This window comes from Ambystoma mexicanum, chromosome 14 (genome assembly GCF_040938575.1).
Source record: "Ambystoma mexicanum isolate Mex_15411 chromosome 14, UKY_AmexF1_1, whole genome shotgun sequence".
In the NCBI taxonomy this organism is placed as follows: domain Eukaryota; kingdom Metazoa; phylum Chordata; class Amphibia; order Caudata; family Ambystomatidae; genus Ambystoma; species Ambystoma mexicanum.
Genome location: NC_090940.1, coordinates 298,273,873 through 298,286,852, shown reverse-complemented (window position 1 = coordinate 298,286,852; position 12,980 = coordinate 298,273,873). Strand labels below are relative to the sequence as shown.

The window sequence follows — 12,980 nt, the reverse complement described above, 5'->3', positions numbered from 1 at the left end:
AGCGGGTCCTCGGCCCTGACTCCCTGGCCTCAGTAGTTGGCGGCCCGCCGAGTTGCCGGGGTAGCGCCGGCTGCCATATTGGTGATGGGGTTCGGCCGCTTCCTGTGTCGTGGGGGGAACTCTTTTGCTTCCCGACAGTTCCTCCGCTCGGTGGTATGCGGAACACGCTATTGCTGGGGCATTTGTGACGGTTGCGTGGCCACGGCCGGGAGCTCTTACAGAGCCAGTCCGTCCGCAATGGCTCTTCGCCACACCCCCTGATAATACAATTCTTAAAGTGATCTCACCAATGTGTTCCCTCCTTACCCTTTCCAAGTCCCGGTTTGGGACCTTAATCTAGTTTTAAAGTTTTTTATGTGTGCCCCTTTTGAACCCTTGCACACTTGTCCATTAAGATTAACATTGAAAACAGCTTTCCTGGTTGCTTTAACATTTGCAAGAAGAGTGAGCGAATTGCAGGCACTGTCTTCTCGGCCACCCTATACTGTGTTCCACAGGGACAGAGTGGTATTGAGGGATAAACCCTCCTTTTTGCCTAAAGTTGTCTGATTTCCATTTAAATCAGAAAATGATTCTGCCCGTGTTCTGCCCTCCACCTCATCCTAGTAAGGAGGAGGAAAGATTGCACAGCTTGGAGTGGATAATCAACTTTTCATTGGCTACACCGAAAGGAAATCGGTGTCAAAACAAACCATATCTTGTTGGAATGTGCTTTGCATTTCAGAATGCTACAGATTGGTGGGAAAAGACCCACCAGAAGGCTTAAGGGCCCATTCCACCAGAGGCATAGCCTCTTCGACAGCCCTTCAAAGAGGTGTTCCCATAAAATCTATTTGTGAGGCAGCAACTTGGTCATCGCTGCACAATTTTTCTAAATTCTATAGTCTGGATGCTTCCCAGTCTAAAGAGCTTGCTTTTGTTAAAGCAGTACTATATTCGGCCATATAATAGTATCAAAAATCTACTCCCTCCTCCAGAGAGCTTTCTACACTGCTTTGAGAGTCTATCTAAGATGAGGAATACGTTGGAGGACACAATCCATTCGTAGAACAAGTTACTTACCAACTGGTAACGTTCTTTCGACTGGATGTTCCTCCAACGTATTCCTCATCACCCTCCCATCCTACCCCTATGTAGATTTTCCGGATTATTGCCACCTCAACTCTCGCAAGGCTAACACCTGGCTACCTACACAACAGAGCAAGAGGAGGAAAAACAGAACTGAGGCCAATGGGCACTGCGTGCTATTTGTATACCCGATGACGTTGCCCTTGACGGAGGCCTCCGAGGGACCTCGACTCGACGACATCGACACACGGCGCCCTCTGCAGAGAAAAAACTTCCGAAGCAGCTAAAGCTGGATGGAATACATCGAAGATGAGGAATACGTTGGAGGAACATCCAGTCGACAGAACGTTGCCAGTTGGTAAGTAACTTGTTCGTCTGCAGCTTAATAGCTATTATTCAGCTGAAATTCAGCAGAATACTTATTTGGAGCCGAAGTTCAGTACACTCCTACCCTGGACGGCCAAACCGCTTCGTGTCTGGCAGTAATAGAGGAGCAAATTAGTGTTTGTTCTGCTGCAGTCATCCTCGATACTAGAATCTCTGGTTCATTGACTGGTGAAACAATCTAAATACATGTAAAATTAATTAATTTGTGACTGGGGGAGGGCTGCTGTGACAACAATGCAATTCTAGGTGACAGCCTCGTTGGCCACTAATGTAGGGCGCACAGGGACACCATTTTGTTCCACCTAAAATCATTAAACTGCCTCATTGGAAGGGAGTTTTTATTTATTTTTATTTTGCGGACTAGTGTGAACTTGAGCATTTCTTTGTTTTTTGTTTTTTCTTCCAACCTTATTTCATTTTGCAGAACTGGTGAATGGTCAGAGAGGGTTCGGGAGAGTATTAGTTTCTGTGACTTACCTAACAATGTAGGTGGTTGCCATAATGTAATCTATCCTTGATGAGCTGTGATGTACCCCAGAAACAAAGGTGTACTCTCTCGTATTAGGGTGTTCGCCCGCCATATATTGTGGAGATCGTGGTATGTAGAGATGGAGGAACACGCCTTGGCCGCTTGTGGAAGGGCCTGCTGTGTTGTTACAGATCTATCTAGTCCGAGAGTATGAGAGCTAGGTTAAAATCGCTCACCCAGACAATCTCGTAAGTCTGGAGCCTGTGTATATGTCTAGCACATTGGTAGGTGAAGTCTGGGGTGTCAGCATTGGGAGCGTATATATTAAGTAGTAGCTTTGTACCCGATAGTTCCCCTGCTAGAATTATGTACTGGCCTTCTTTGTCTTTGATTTGCTCGTGGAGTCTATATCGCAGGGAGCCATGAATGTATGTAGCCACCCCTCTGGAGTGTGTGGAGTAAGGCGAGCAATATCTATGTATACCCCAGCCCGCTAGTTTGGGGAGCGGTGCGCCAGAGGCCAAGTGTGTCTCTTGTAGACCTAATACATTAACCTTATGGTTTCTACTAAAGTTCGCAATGAGACTGGTCTTTTTCTGGTTCGTGAGTCCCCTTTAATTCCAAGACAATATTGTGAGCTTCTCCCCTTGTTTCCCCCTTGCTATGGGTGAGACCATATTCTCCAGCATGGGGTCTGGCATGGATTCACATGCTCATGAATATTCCCCTACAGGCCGGGAATCCTTGGTAAAGAAAAAATCAGTTTCGTTTCTGATCTGTCTTTCTCAGTAGTAACCAATCACTGGTCTCTGGGTCATACTGCCCCCAGCCAATGACTGCCCTCTCCCTAAGCCCCGCCTCTGGCAGCCATCTTCAGATTTTAACTGCACGCTCAAGTGTTGGGAGTCCTCGTGCTTAGCTCTCGAGCTTTTGCTGCGTTTTCGCGCTTTTTCAAAGAGAATTTCTCATTTTTCGGTCAAATAGAGCCTCAAGCTCCACCGTGTCTACATCCGATTAACGGGGATCCGTGTCGGATTTTTTCTACGCCCCTCAAGGGTGAAGATTTTGTCGAGTTACGCTTCTTGGAGGATTCCAGAAGTTTCTACGGCCTACCCGAACGTGGCCCAGGAGAAAGGAAGCTCGACGCCCGGAAAGCTGTTCAGGGTCTGCCCTGGATGCCAGCTACAGAATGTGTTTGAGGACGAGCATTCGAAATGTCTCTACTGCCTTCATGAGGACAAAACGCACGTGGAGAAGGACTGTCTAGTCCTAGAGGGCCTCGACGTGGGCGTCGAGGAGGCCCGTCCGCACGGGAGGGATCCCGATGAGGGTGACGATGAAAGTGACAGCGGCGCTGGTGAGGGTCCTAGTCAGCCGCCGCTTCCAGAGCCGCAGGATAACTCGGCGGCCATTTAGTTGGCGATACAATCCTTATGTTCAGAGATAAGGACGAGATTGCCCTTACCACCGATAGAGGACCCGGTACCAGGTCCGGCGAAGGAACCAGAACCGGTCCCGGCGGGGAGCCCCCCGAACAAGAGAAGACGGATCCACCCAGCCCCGCCTTCTCAGCCCTTGCGGCCTGCTCGGCCTTTACCCACGCCTCCCGTCCCTGGGGAAGACACGGGAACAGACACGGCCACGACGGGTACCGGTGACGGCGGTAACGACGGGACTCCCCTCACCAGCCCGGGCCTCCACGTCCGATGAGATCGGATCTTTCCACGCAATGATCGCCAGGGCATCCGAGCTTTTTCAGCTCTGCCCCGAGGAGAAGGAAGGTTTCATTTACCAACGGCGCGAGGCCAGGAGGAAGTCGGTCCTCGCCGTGCCTCTGCTGGATGACATCTGGGAAGAGGGTCTCACCCATCTCAAGAACCCTTCTACGACGCCTGCCAAGAAAGATCGGTACGAGAAGTAGTACTGGGTTCCCGACGCGGCCCCTCTGTGCCTTATGGCACAAGCTACCCCGGACTTGGTCGTCTCAGCGGTGGCCAAGAAGAAAGCGGGGGGGCGGCGGGGCGTCGGTCTTAACGTCAACTTCCCCGCCGGACGGCGAAGGGAAAAAGCTGAACGCAATGGGACGACAAGTTATCTCGTCGGCGGCGGCAACAATTAAGGCGGCCAACGCCCTCGTGATCATGGCCCGCTACGACAGGGGGGTTATGGTTCAAGATCGCCCCCCCTGTTGGACTTCCTACCGGATGACAAGAGGGACGAGGCCCTGGACATCTTGCAAGAAGGCGAAGTGGTGTCGGACCACACCATTACGGTGGCAACGGACATTGCCGACACCGGTTTCCGCCAGCTAGGCAACAGCGTTTGCCTTAGATGACGAGGTTGGCTCAAGGCTACAGATTTCCGCCAGGATGTGCAAACCAAGGTGCTGGACATGCCATTCGACGGGAACAACCTGTTTGGGAAAACGGTGGATGAGTCCCTCCAAGCCATCAAGGCGGACACAGACTGCTAGGGCCCTAGGCGTCCTCCGGCAACGGAGGCCGTCCTTTCAGAGCGCCGGAGGCAATCAGAGTGCCTCCAAGGGATTCGACGGTGGCTCCTCTACGTACCGCCAAGCGGCCCGCTCCTCATCGCAGGTAGCCTATAGAGGACGAGGCAAGTCGGGGGGACCCCGCCGTCGTCGCAAGGGAGGCCAAGGCGGCAAGGCGTCCGCCAAACAAGATAGAACCGGCCGCGGGGTCGGGCCCCCACGGAAGCACCCCGGTGGGAGGCCGGCTGTTGAAGTTCGTCAGCGTGTGGGAGTCCATTTCTACCAACAGTTGGGTGCTGGACGCCCTGGCCCAGGGGCACGCCCTCGAATTTCTAAAAAAAGTGCCCCCGCATTCCACCTGTGGTCAGGAAGGAAAATCAAATCCCTCAACTGCTCTTGGAGGTGAGGGTGTTGCTCAGAAAAGGTGCCATCAAGCTCATCCTGAAGAAGCTCCGAGGCTCCGGAGTATACTCAAGGTACTTCCTAGTAAAAAAGAAGACAGGAGGATGGCGCCCCATCCTGGACCTGCGACAGCTGAACAAATACATCAAGGCACAGAAATTCCGATGGTCACCCTCCAGCACGTGCTGGGACAGCTGGAAGAGGGCGACTTCCTGTCGTCGTTGGATTTGGAGGATGCGTACTTTCACATCCCCATTCTGAAAGGTCACCGAAAGTTCCTCAGGTTCGTGGTCCAAGGACGGCACTACCAGTTCAATCCGAACGGGAGCGCCTTGAAGTCTGCACCCAGGATGTTCACCAAGTGCTTCGCACCGGTGGCGGCGCGGCTGCGCCTGCAGGGGATCCACGTCTACTCCTGCCTGGATGACTGGCTCATCCGAGCAGGGACAAGGGAGCTCGACGTGGATCACACAGCAAAGACCTTCCAACTGCTCTCGGACCTGGGATTCTCCATCAACTTTACCAAATCCCACCTGGTCCCCTCGCAAGTCGCACTGTTTCTGGGAGCAATGTTCGACACAGTGGTGCGCCTGGCCTCACGGTCGGAAGAAAGGACGAGGGCCATCCTGGGCAAGGTACAGCGCCTGCTGGCCACGGACATGGCCAGGGTGAGGTCCATCAAGTCCCTCCTCGGGATGATGTCCTCCTGCATATATCTCGTGCGCCTGTGCAGGCTTCGGATGCGCCCTCTGCAAGAGTTCCTCGACTCCCGCTGGATCCAAGCGACGGGCAGCTTTGAGGACAGGATCCCGCTCAACGAGACCTTCCGACGAGCGATCCGGTGGTGGGGTACCCGCGCTCATCTGACGGCGGGCACAGACTTTCAGACCCCATCCCACAGATAACGGTGAGGACGGATGCCTCCCTGGAAGGGTGGGGAGCGCACACCGGAGGACTTCACGCGAGAGGCCTTTGGCTCCTGGAGGAGAAGGCGCTCCACTTCAATATCCTGGAGCTCCGTGCAGTGTTCTCGGCCCGGGTCCTTTCTCCCGTCCCTCAAGGGCAAGGTCATGAGAATCTTCACCGACAACACCACCACGATGTTCTACATCCGGAAGCAGGGAGGAACCAGATCCCCAGCCCTCTCCAAGGAAGCCCAGGATCTGTGGCATTGGGCCGTCGCCCAAGGGATGTTTCTGGTGCCCTTTCATCTGGCAGGGACAAAAAACACCATCGCTGACTCACTCAGCAGGGAACTGCGCTCATGCCACGAGTGGGAACTACGTCAGGATCAAGTGGATCGACTCTTCCGACGATGGGGAAAACCCCAGATCGACCTGTTCGCGACAGCGACGAACTCCAAGTGCCAGAAGTTCGCCAGCAGGTTTCCCCAGCCGAGGAGCATGGGCGATGCTTTCTCGTTCCCCTGGGAAGGTCTGTTCCTTTATGCGTTCCCTCAGTTGCCGTTGCTGCTCCGACTCGTCAACCAGCTCAAGAGGTCCCGGTGCAGGATGATCCTGGTCGCACCGGCGTGGCCGAGGCAGATCTGGTTCCCGGACCTTCTGGACTTGTAGCGTCCCCACCAGTCAAGCTGCCGGCGGACGCGGATCTTCTCTCCAGAGAGGGAGGCGCCATACTTCATCACGACCCGGAGTCGCTGAACTTGCAGGCCTGGCTCCTGCAGCGCTAGCTTTTGGAGGGTACGATATCCCGGCTGACTGCAGAGAGGTCCTTGCAAAAGCCAGGGCGTCCTCAACTCTCAAGTGCTATGGACATAAGTGGAAGAGGTTCTCTGTCTGGTGCCGTGCACAGATTAACCCTCTACGGATTTCGGCCCCTCAAGTGCTGCTGTACCTACTGTCGCTGGCCAAGGCTGGACTGGCTCATGCCTCCATCAAGATACATCTGGCTGCGATCTCCCGATACACCGGAACCACAGGACAGGCGTCCTTGTGGTCTCATTGCCTGGTGAAGGAATTTATGAAGGGACTGTTGCGATCGTTCCCGCCGGTGAAGGCCCCTGCCCCGGCGTGGGAACTCAATGTGGTGCTGACCAGGCTCATGGGGGCGCCATTCGAGCCCCTGCATTCGGCGCCGCTAAAATTCTTGTCGTGGAAGACTGCGTTTCTTGTGACCATCACCTCCACATGGCGAGTGCGAGAGATCCAGGCCCTATCCTGCAAGCCTCTATACTTGACTTTTCACGACACGAGGATGGTGCCGAGGATGCACCCTCGTTTATGCCCAAGGTGCAGTCGGACTTCCACCTCAACAAGCCCTTGGTGTTACCTGTTTTCTTCCCGTCGCTTTCGTCTCCGGCCGAGAGGACTTTGCGCTCGCTGGATGTGGCTAGAGTGAAGTTCTACGTGGACCGAACGAAGAGTTTTCGGAAGACATCACAGCTGTTTGTGAACTTTGGACCTGTGAACCAAGGGAAGGCTCTCTCGAAGGCTTCCATTTCCAGATGGCTCTCCGGCTGCATCATGCACTGTCACCGGTTGGCAAACGGACCGTTGCCCGGCCGTCCGAGAGCCCATTCGACCAGAGCGATCGCTGCTACCACAGCGTTCTTGTCTGGTGTGCCCCTGCTGGACATCAGCAGGGCTGCTACGTGGAGGTCGACGCACACCTTCACGAGATTCTACTGCATCGACCGGGATTCCAGGGAGGAGTCCAGAGTCAGCCAGGCAGTGCTGCGCAACCTGTTCGCTTAAGGTGAGCCTGGTGGGAAGGTAAGAGCTGCTTAATGTTGAGTTTTATGTAATGCTTAATGTTGAGCCTTGCCACCTCCCATGGTTGTGCATGTGTACTGCTATGTATTCTTATATTCATGAGCATGTGAATCCATGCCAGACCCCATGCTGGAGAAGGAACAAGTTACTTACCTGTAACTGTTGTTCTCCAGCATGGGTCTGGGATGGATTCACATGCGAACCCTCCCTCGTGCCCCTCTACGGCTCTTCACTTGGTCATAGTGCCACTTTGCGTTCTACCAAATCTGAAGATGGCTGCCAGAGGCGGGGCTTAGGGAGAGGGCAGTCATTGGCTGGGGGCAGTATGACGCAGAGACTAGTGATTGGTTACTTCTGAGAAAGACAGATCAGAAACGAAACTGATACTGATTTGTTCTTTACCGAGGATTCCCTGCCTGACCCACCCACGCCAGAAACAACCTACCGGCACCCTACCCCCTCAATCTCCCCCCTTGAACATAAAACAATTCTGCAGTGCCTGCAGAGAGTGGGGCTCTGTGGGCAGTTAGTGAGCTCCCTGTGGCAACGGCTAAAATCTAACATACCATACCCACGGACTGCATCTTATTGGGCTCGAACCCGGTGACACCCAAACATATTGATCAAAGGATATGATGGTGAGTTCAGGGCGGATGTCATGGTGCCTTGCCAGGGTCCGGGAGATTCTTGGCGAACCTCTCCGCCTCTTACTTCGAGTTGAAGAACATTGTCGAGCCATTGTATTGTACACGTAGTTTAGCTGGAAACATCCTTGAGTATCTTTGTCTTTTTCCTGTAGCAAGTTTTTTGCAGCTTAGGTCTTATGTTGGTCCTGGAACGCCGGACTGAAGTCTGGGAAGATTCGTATCGTGGAGCTACCCCATCTCAATTTTTTTCTTTTCTCGTGCAGCACGCAGAATGGCATCTCTGTCTCGATAGCAGAAAATCCTGGCGATAATGGGTTGCTCCGGAGCCCCCAGGTGTGGTTTCGCCACCAGCGATCGGTGCGCCCGCTCCACCGTATACATGTTTGACAGTGAAGGGTTGTCCAGTATGTCAAGTAGGAGTTGTTTCACAAATGTTTCTATGTTGTCTATGTTCGTGGATTCGGGGACTCCTGTAGTGCGAATATTACCCCCTCTAGAATGCCCCTCCAAGTCTTCGTTCTTGGCTGTCCCCTTCTTCACAGATTGTTGTAGAATGGACACTTTGTGCTGTAGGGAGGCACCTTTATCCTCATTATCCCCAATCCTCTGTTCCGCTTCCGCCATTCGTCCGCATAGTTTCTCTATTTGTATTCCGGAAACGTCCACTTTGCACGCGAGAGCATCTATCTTGGCTCCCAAGTTGTCAGTGCTCGCCTTCATCGCCAGAGGCTGTGTTTTGTCCGCATGTGTGAATTGATCCATCCTTGCTTGTTTTTTAGGATTGACCATCGTAGCGCAGGGGGCTTCACAGTGGGCAGGACAACCATCTGATTTATCTGGGTTTCAGGGTCAGGGATATTGCCCCTGCCTGGGTAGGGTACCGTTAGTCGCCTCGGTTTATGGTCGTCACCGTTTAGCGGTGGTTGCTGGGGTGCCGATCCCTGTTACAATCCGGCTATGGTGTTGTGAGCGTGAGTCCACCTGGTTCCGTCCCGGCCAGGGCCATGCCGCTTCCATGTAGGCGTCACAGTCCCCTGGTGCATGGCAGATCGATGACCAGGATGCTGGGTTAACCCTCCCCCAGCTCGCCCAAGTGTTTCAAAGGAGCTGAAGGCTTAGATGGCGTGGCACTAGGGAGACTCTGTTCTGTGCAATGTCTTGTTGTTCTGAGGACACAGCTATAGGGAGCCCACTTTGGGTGTTGGCCGGTGCGATGTCAAACTCAGTTCTGAACTAACCAGGACACGGTGGGTCCCGGTCCATATGGCTAAACATCTCCAGGGTTAAAGTATGACCATCAGTGCCCTCCCCCCCCCCCCCCCGTGCTATGGCGGTGTAAGGGTGGTTTCGCCATCAACTGGAGTGGCTCAAGGAGTATGGAGAAGCTCCCCACCAGTTCAACTGTGAGCGTCAAAGGAGTTAAGTACCTTGGGTGTCGGTGGTCTGTGGTCAGGAGGAGAGGGTGACAGCCAATTCCGCTTTTTCTGCTTTGGTACCAAATGAGGGTCGGCCCAGCGCTGTAGTGTCACACAAGGGTTCAGCTATGATGGGAGGTGCACGTTCAGGCACGCTTCTGAATCGCCTTGGGGGGGCCCGCCAATATCCCAGCTATATTTCAAATTGCGTGCCAGAGGGAGCACGCGCCCGCACCAGCCTGCTCACCTCCGGGCGCTGCTGCCATCAATCCCTGGCCACGGGGAGGGGTGGTCCGTAACCGTGTGGGAGTACCTCCACTGCCACAACAGCCTGAATATTATGGATGTTGCTTGCGGGCTCTCGCCTGTAGCTATCTGTGGTAGGGTGGCGCTCACCATGAGGAGCAGGAGCGTTACGGGGCCCCGCTTGTCAGTCAATCACCACGGGCCACAAGGCAGGCCGGGTGATATTAGCCGCTACTTCCCGGGAAGCAGCTGTTCCTTTAGGGTGGCGATACACCATCCTTATTTGGGGACCTCAAGCACACAGTGCTTTCAGGCTTGTATATTCTTGGCCCAGCTGGACAGCCTCAGTAGGTCTACTCTCGCGCCACACTCTATGCCGTCTCTCTATGCGGGCTGCCCCTCCTCCACCAGTTTGGCTCGATGTCAGCCTGCGTCCTCGCTGTGCTTGTGCTGTTAAACTGCACAGATTTATTCAGGATTCGGTCCGCTTGCGCCCTGATCGTTTATAAAGCAGTTCCAGTGGTACCTGGGGAAATACGGACGATGGAAGGCAGGATATTTAGCAATTGTTGGTGTGCTGTTGCCAGAGATTTTCAGGCAGCGACCATCTTGGTATGCTGCACAACAGCGTCCCCCCTCCTCTCCACTATTAATACCTTGCCACTGCTACTCTTCCCTCGCCAATCCACTACTACTCTCCCCTGCTATGAATCCCTGTGCACAACAATCCCTCTCCACTCGTACTCTCCCCTATCTGCTACTATTAATCCCTCTCCATTCCACTACTTCTCTCCCCCTCCACTATTAATCCTTCTCCACTCCCCTCTCCACTCATACCTTTTCCCTCTACTACTCTCCCCTCCACTTCTACTCTTCGCTCTCCTACCACTCATCCACACTCCTCTCTCCTACCACTCGTCCCCACTCCTCTCTCCTACCACTCTTCCCTAATAAAAAACTCTGCCTACTCCACTCTACCCCTCTCAACTCTCCCCTCTCAACTCTACTCCTACTCCACCCCTCCTGCTAATCATTCATGCCCCTTCCGCTGCCTTGGTCACCTTCAAATCACTCCCTGCTCTCCAATTCTACCCTCTCACACACCTTGCATGCACTCTCAACCCAGTGCCACTTTCTCTCACCAACCAATACCTCACCTTCTCTGAAAATCACCCCCACATTCCTGTCCACTATCTTTCCTCCTTTTAGTCTGCCACTTCGTACCCATCTGACACCGCCCAAATAACCCACAACTTCCTTTTTCCTGTTTCCCTGTTTCTCTTTATGTCCTTGCCCGGTCCTATCTTGCCTGGTCTTCCACATATAGGAGAGGTTACATACATGAAAATCTATAAGGGAGTCTAAGCACCTCCCGGGCCTTACCTATGGCAGCTCGCTATTAAGTGTTATGAGGTTTCTTAAGGTCAATGGATTCACAGTCTCTGTTGGAGTTCCAATTAGCTGCTCTGCTACCGCTGGGCATGGTCTTTAAATTGTGCAATTTGAGGCTTTTCAGGTACTAGCTGACATTTGCTGGATTGGGTGGTGCAGCGCCACATAGTGGTTCTTCTTCATTTCGTTGCTGGTTGGAGTGTGCTGGCAAGAGGCGATATAGCACTACAAAATGAAAGGACAAGTGGTCTTGAGTGAGAAGCTTAATGCTTAGGATGTTACAGGTATCTGAGTGTACTTGGGGGAGCCTGAAATATCAAAAACTATTTGAAGGTTGGGGCCACACCACCACCCCAACTGCCTTTCATGTCCATATTGAGTCAGGAATAGACCTCTGGGTGAGACATCAATAATAGTGGTCTTGATTGGGGGTCAAGCAACGTTTCTGGTGAAGCAGGTATCAACAGATCATTCATATTGATGGAGCCCGAGATCCCCAAAGTGAAAGCTGCTGTAGGCATAAACACTGCGGCATGGAAACACCCCTGCCTTGGCTATCACTTTGGGTCTCCGGTGCGTGGGAGCACCGGAGACCCAAAGTGATAGCCAAGGCAGGCAGAAACACAACGCGGTTGTGTTTCAAAAACACTCTGGTTTTTCTTTCTAAGTTTCTCAGGCTCCTCTGACTCGGAGGAGAGCGAGAAACTTAGAAAGAAAGACTGCAGCATTTTTAAACACAACAAAGTTGTATTTATGTTTGCGGTAGCTTCAGCTTGGAGCCCTAAGGGCTCCAAGCTGAAGCTAACGCAAACATCAATACAACGTTTTAAAAGCTGTGGTTTTATTTCTAGGTTTTCCGGGCTCCCCCAGCCCGGAAAACGTAGAAAAAAAAAACGCAGCTAGTGTTTTTTAAAAACAAAAATGTGCACTTACTGAGATGCAGCTGCAGCCTTCCTGCCTGTAGTCTCTGGTCTCCATCCTCCCAGTCCGGCACCAATGAAGCAAAAGCCACCCAGTGGTAGCTTTTGTTTACTACAGCTGGCTGGATTTTGCTTCATTAGTGCCGCAAAGGCAAGCACAGGCGGCATCCATTTCACAAAATGGATGCCTCCTAGTGCTTCCCTTTTTAAAGTTTGAGCTTCATTTGCTCAAAACTTTACATAGGGACTTTAGATTTTTTTTTAAACACTTTTTTTTTTTATTATTGGCCATCTTTTTGGCCAATAATATTGAACCATTCCTTTAAACTGTATATGCGGGTTGAAAAAAGCCTAATCTAAACCTACATCTAAGATGGAAGCAAGCTACGACCATCAAATAATAATAAGGCAGTCCTAGTGGCGTCTTGTCAAATAAAAGGGCCTATACTAAGAAAAACCTATTGCCAATCCTAAGTACAAATGAAGAGTGTAGGATAATGTTCATAAGAAAGAAAGGTGTTCACAAACAATGTCAGGATGCTGTCGTCGGGGTCTCCCTTTCCCACATACATTTTGAGCACGGGACAAGGCGCGACTCCGGAGCACAGCACAAGACCACAAGCTCGAGCTTTCCCAGCACAAGACCACAGTTTTGCTCTCTGGAATCAGGATCTCAGATGGTTAAGTCTCTCTTCTACAAAAAGTCTCTTCCTCTGAGGACCTGATGTGTTCCAAAAATAATGAACAAAAATGTCTTTCTCCTTGCATGTTGGGTGAAGTCTTTTCACCCGTGGATCCCCCTCTTCAGACC

The 12,980-nt window shown here is 52.4% G+C and overlaps 1 protein-coding gene across 2 annotated transcripts in view; it reads left to right on the top strand.

The window, feature by feature from the left end:
- The window catches only part of KIAA0586 (KIAA0586 ortholog), a 2,241,463-nt gene that overhangs the window by 131,965 nt on the left and 2,096,518 nt on the right, over positions 1–12,980 (top strand). The window lies entirely within an intron of this gene.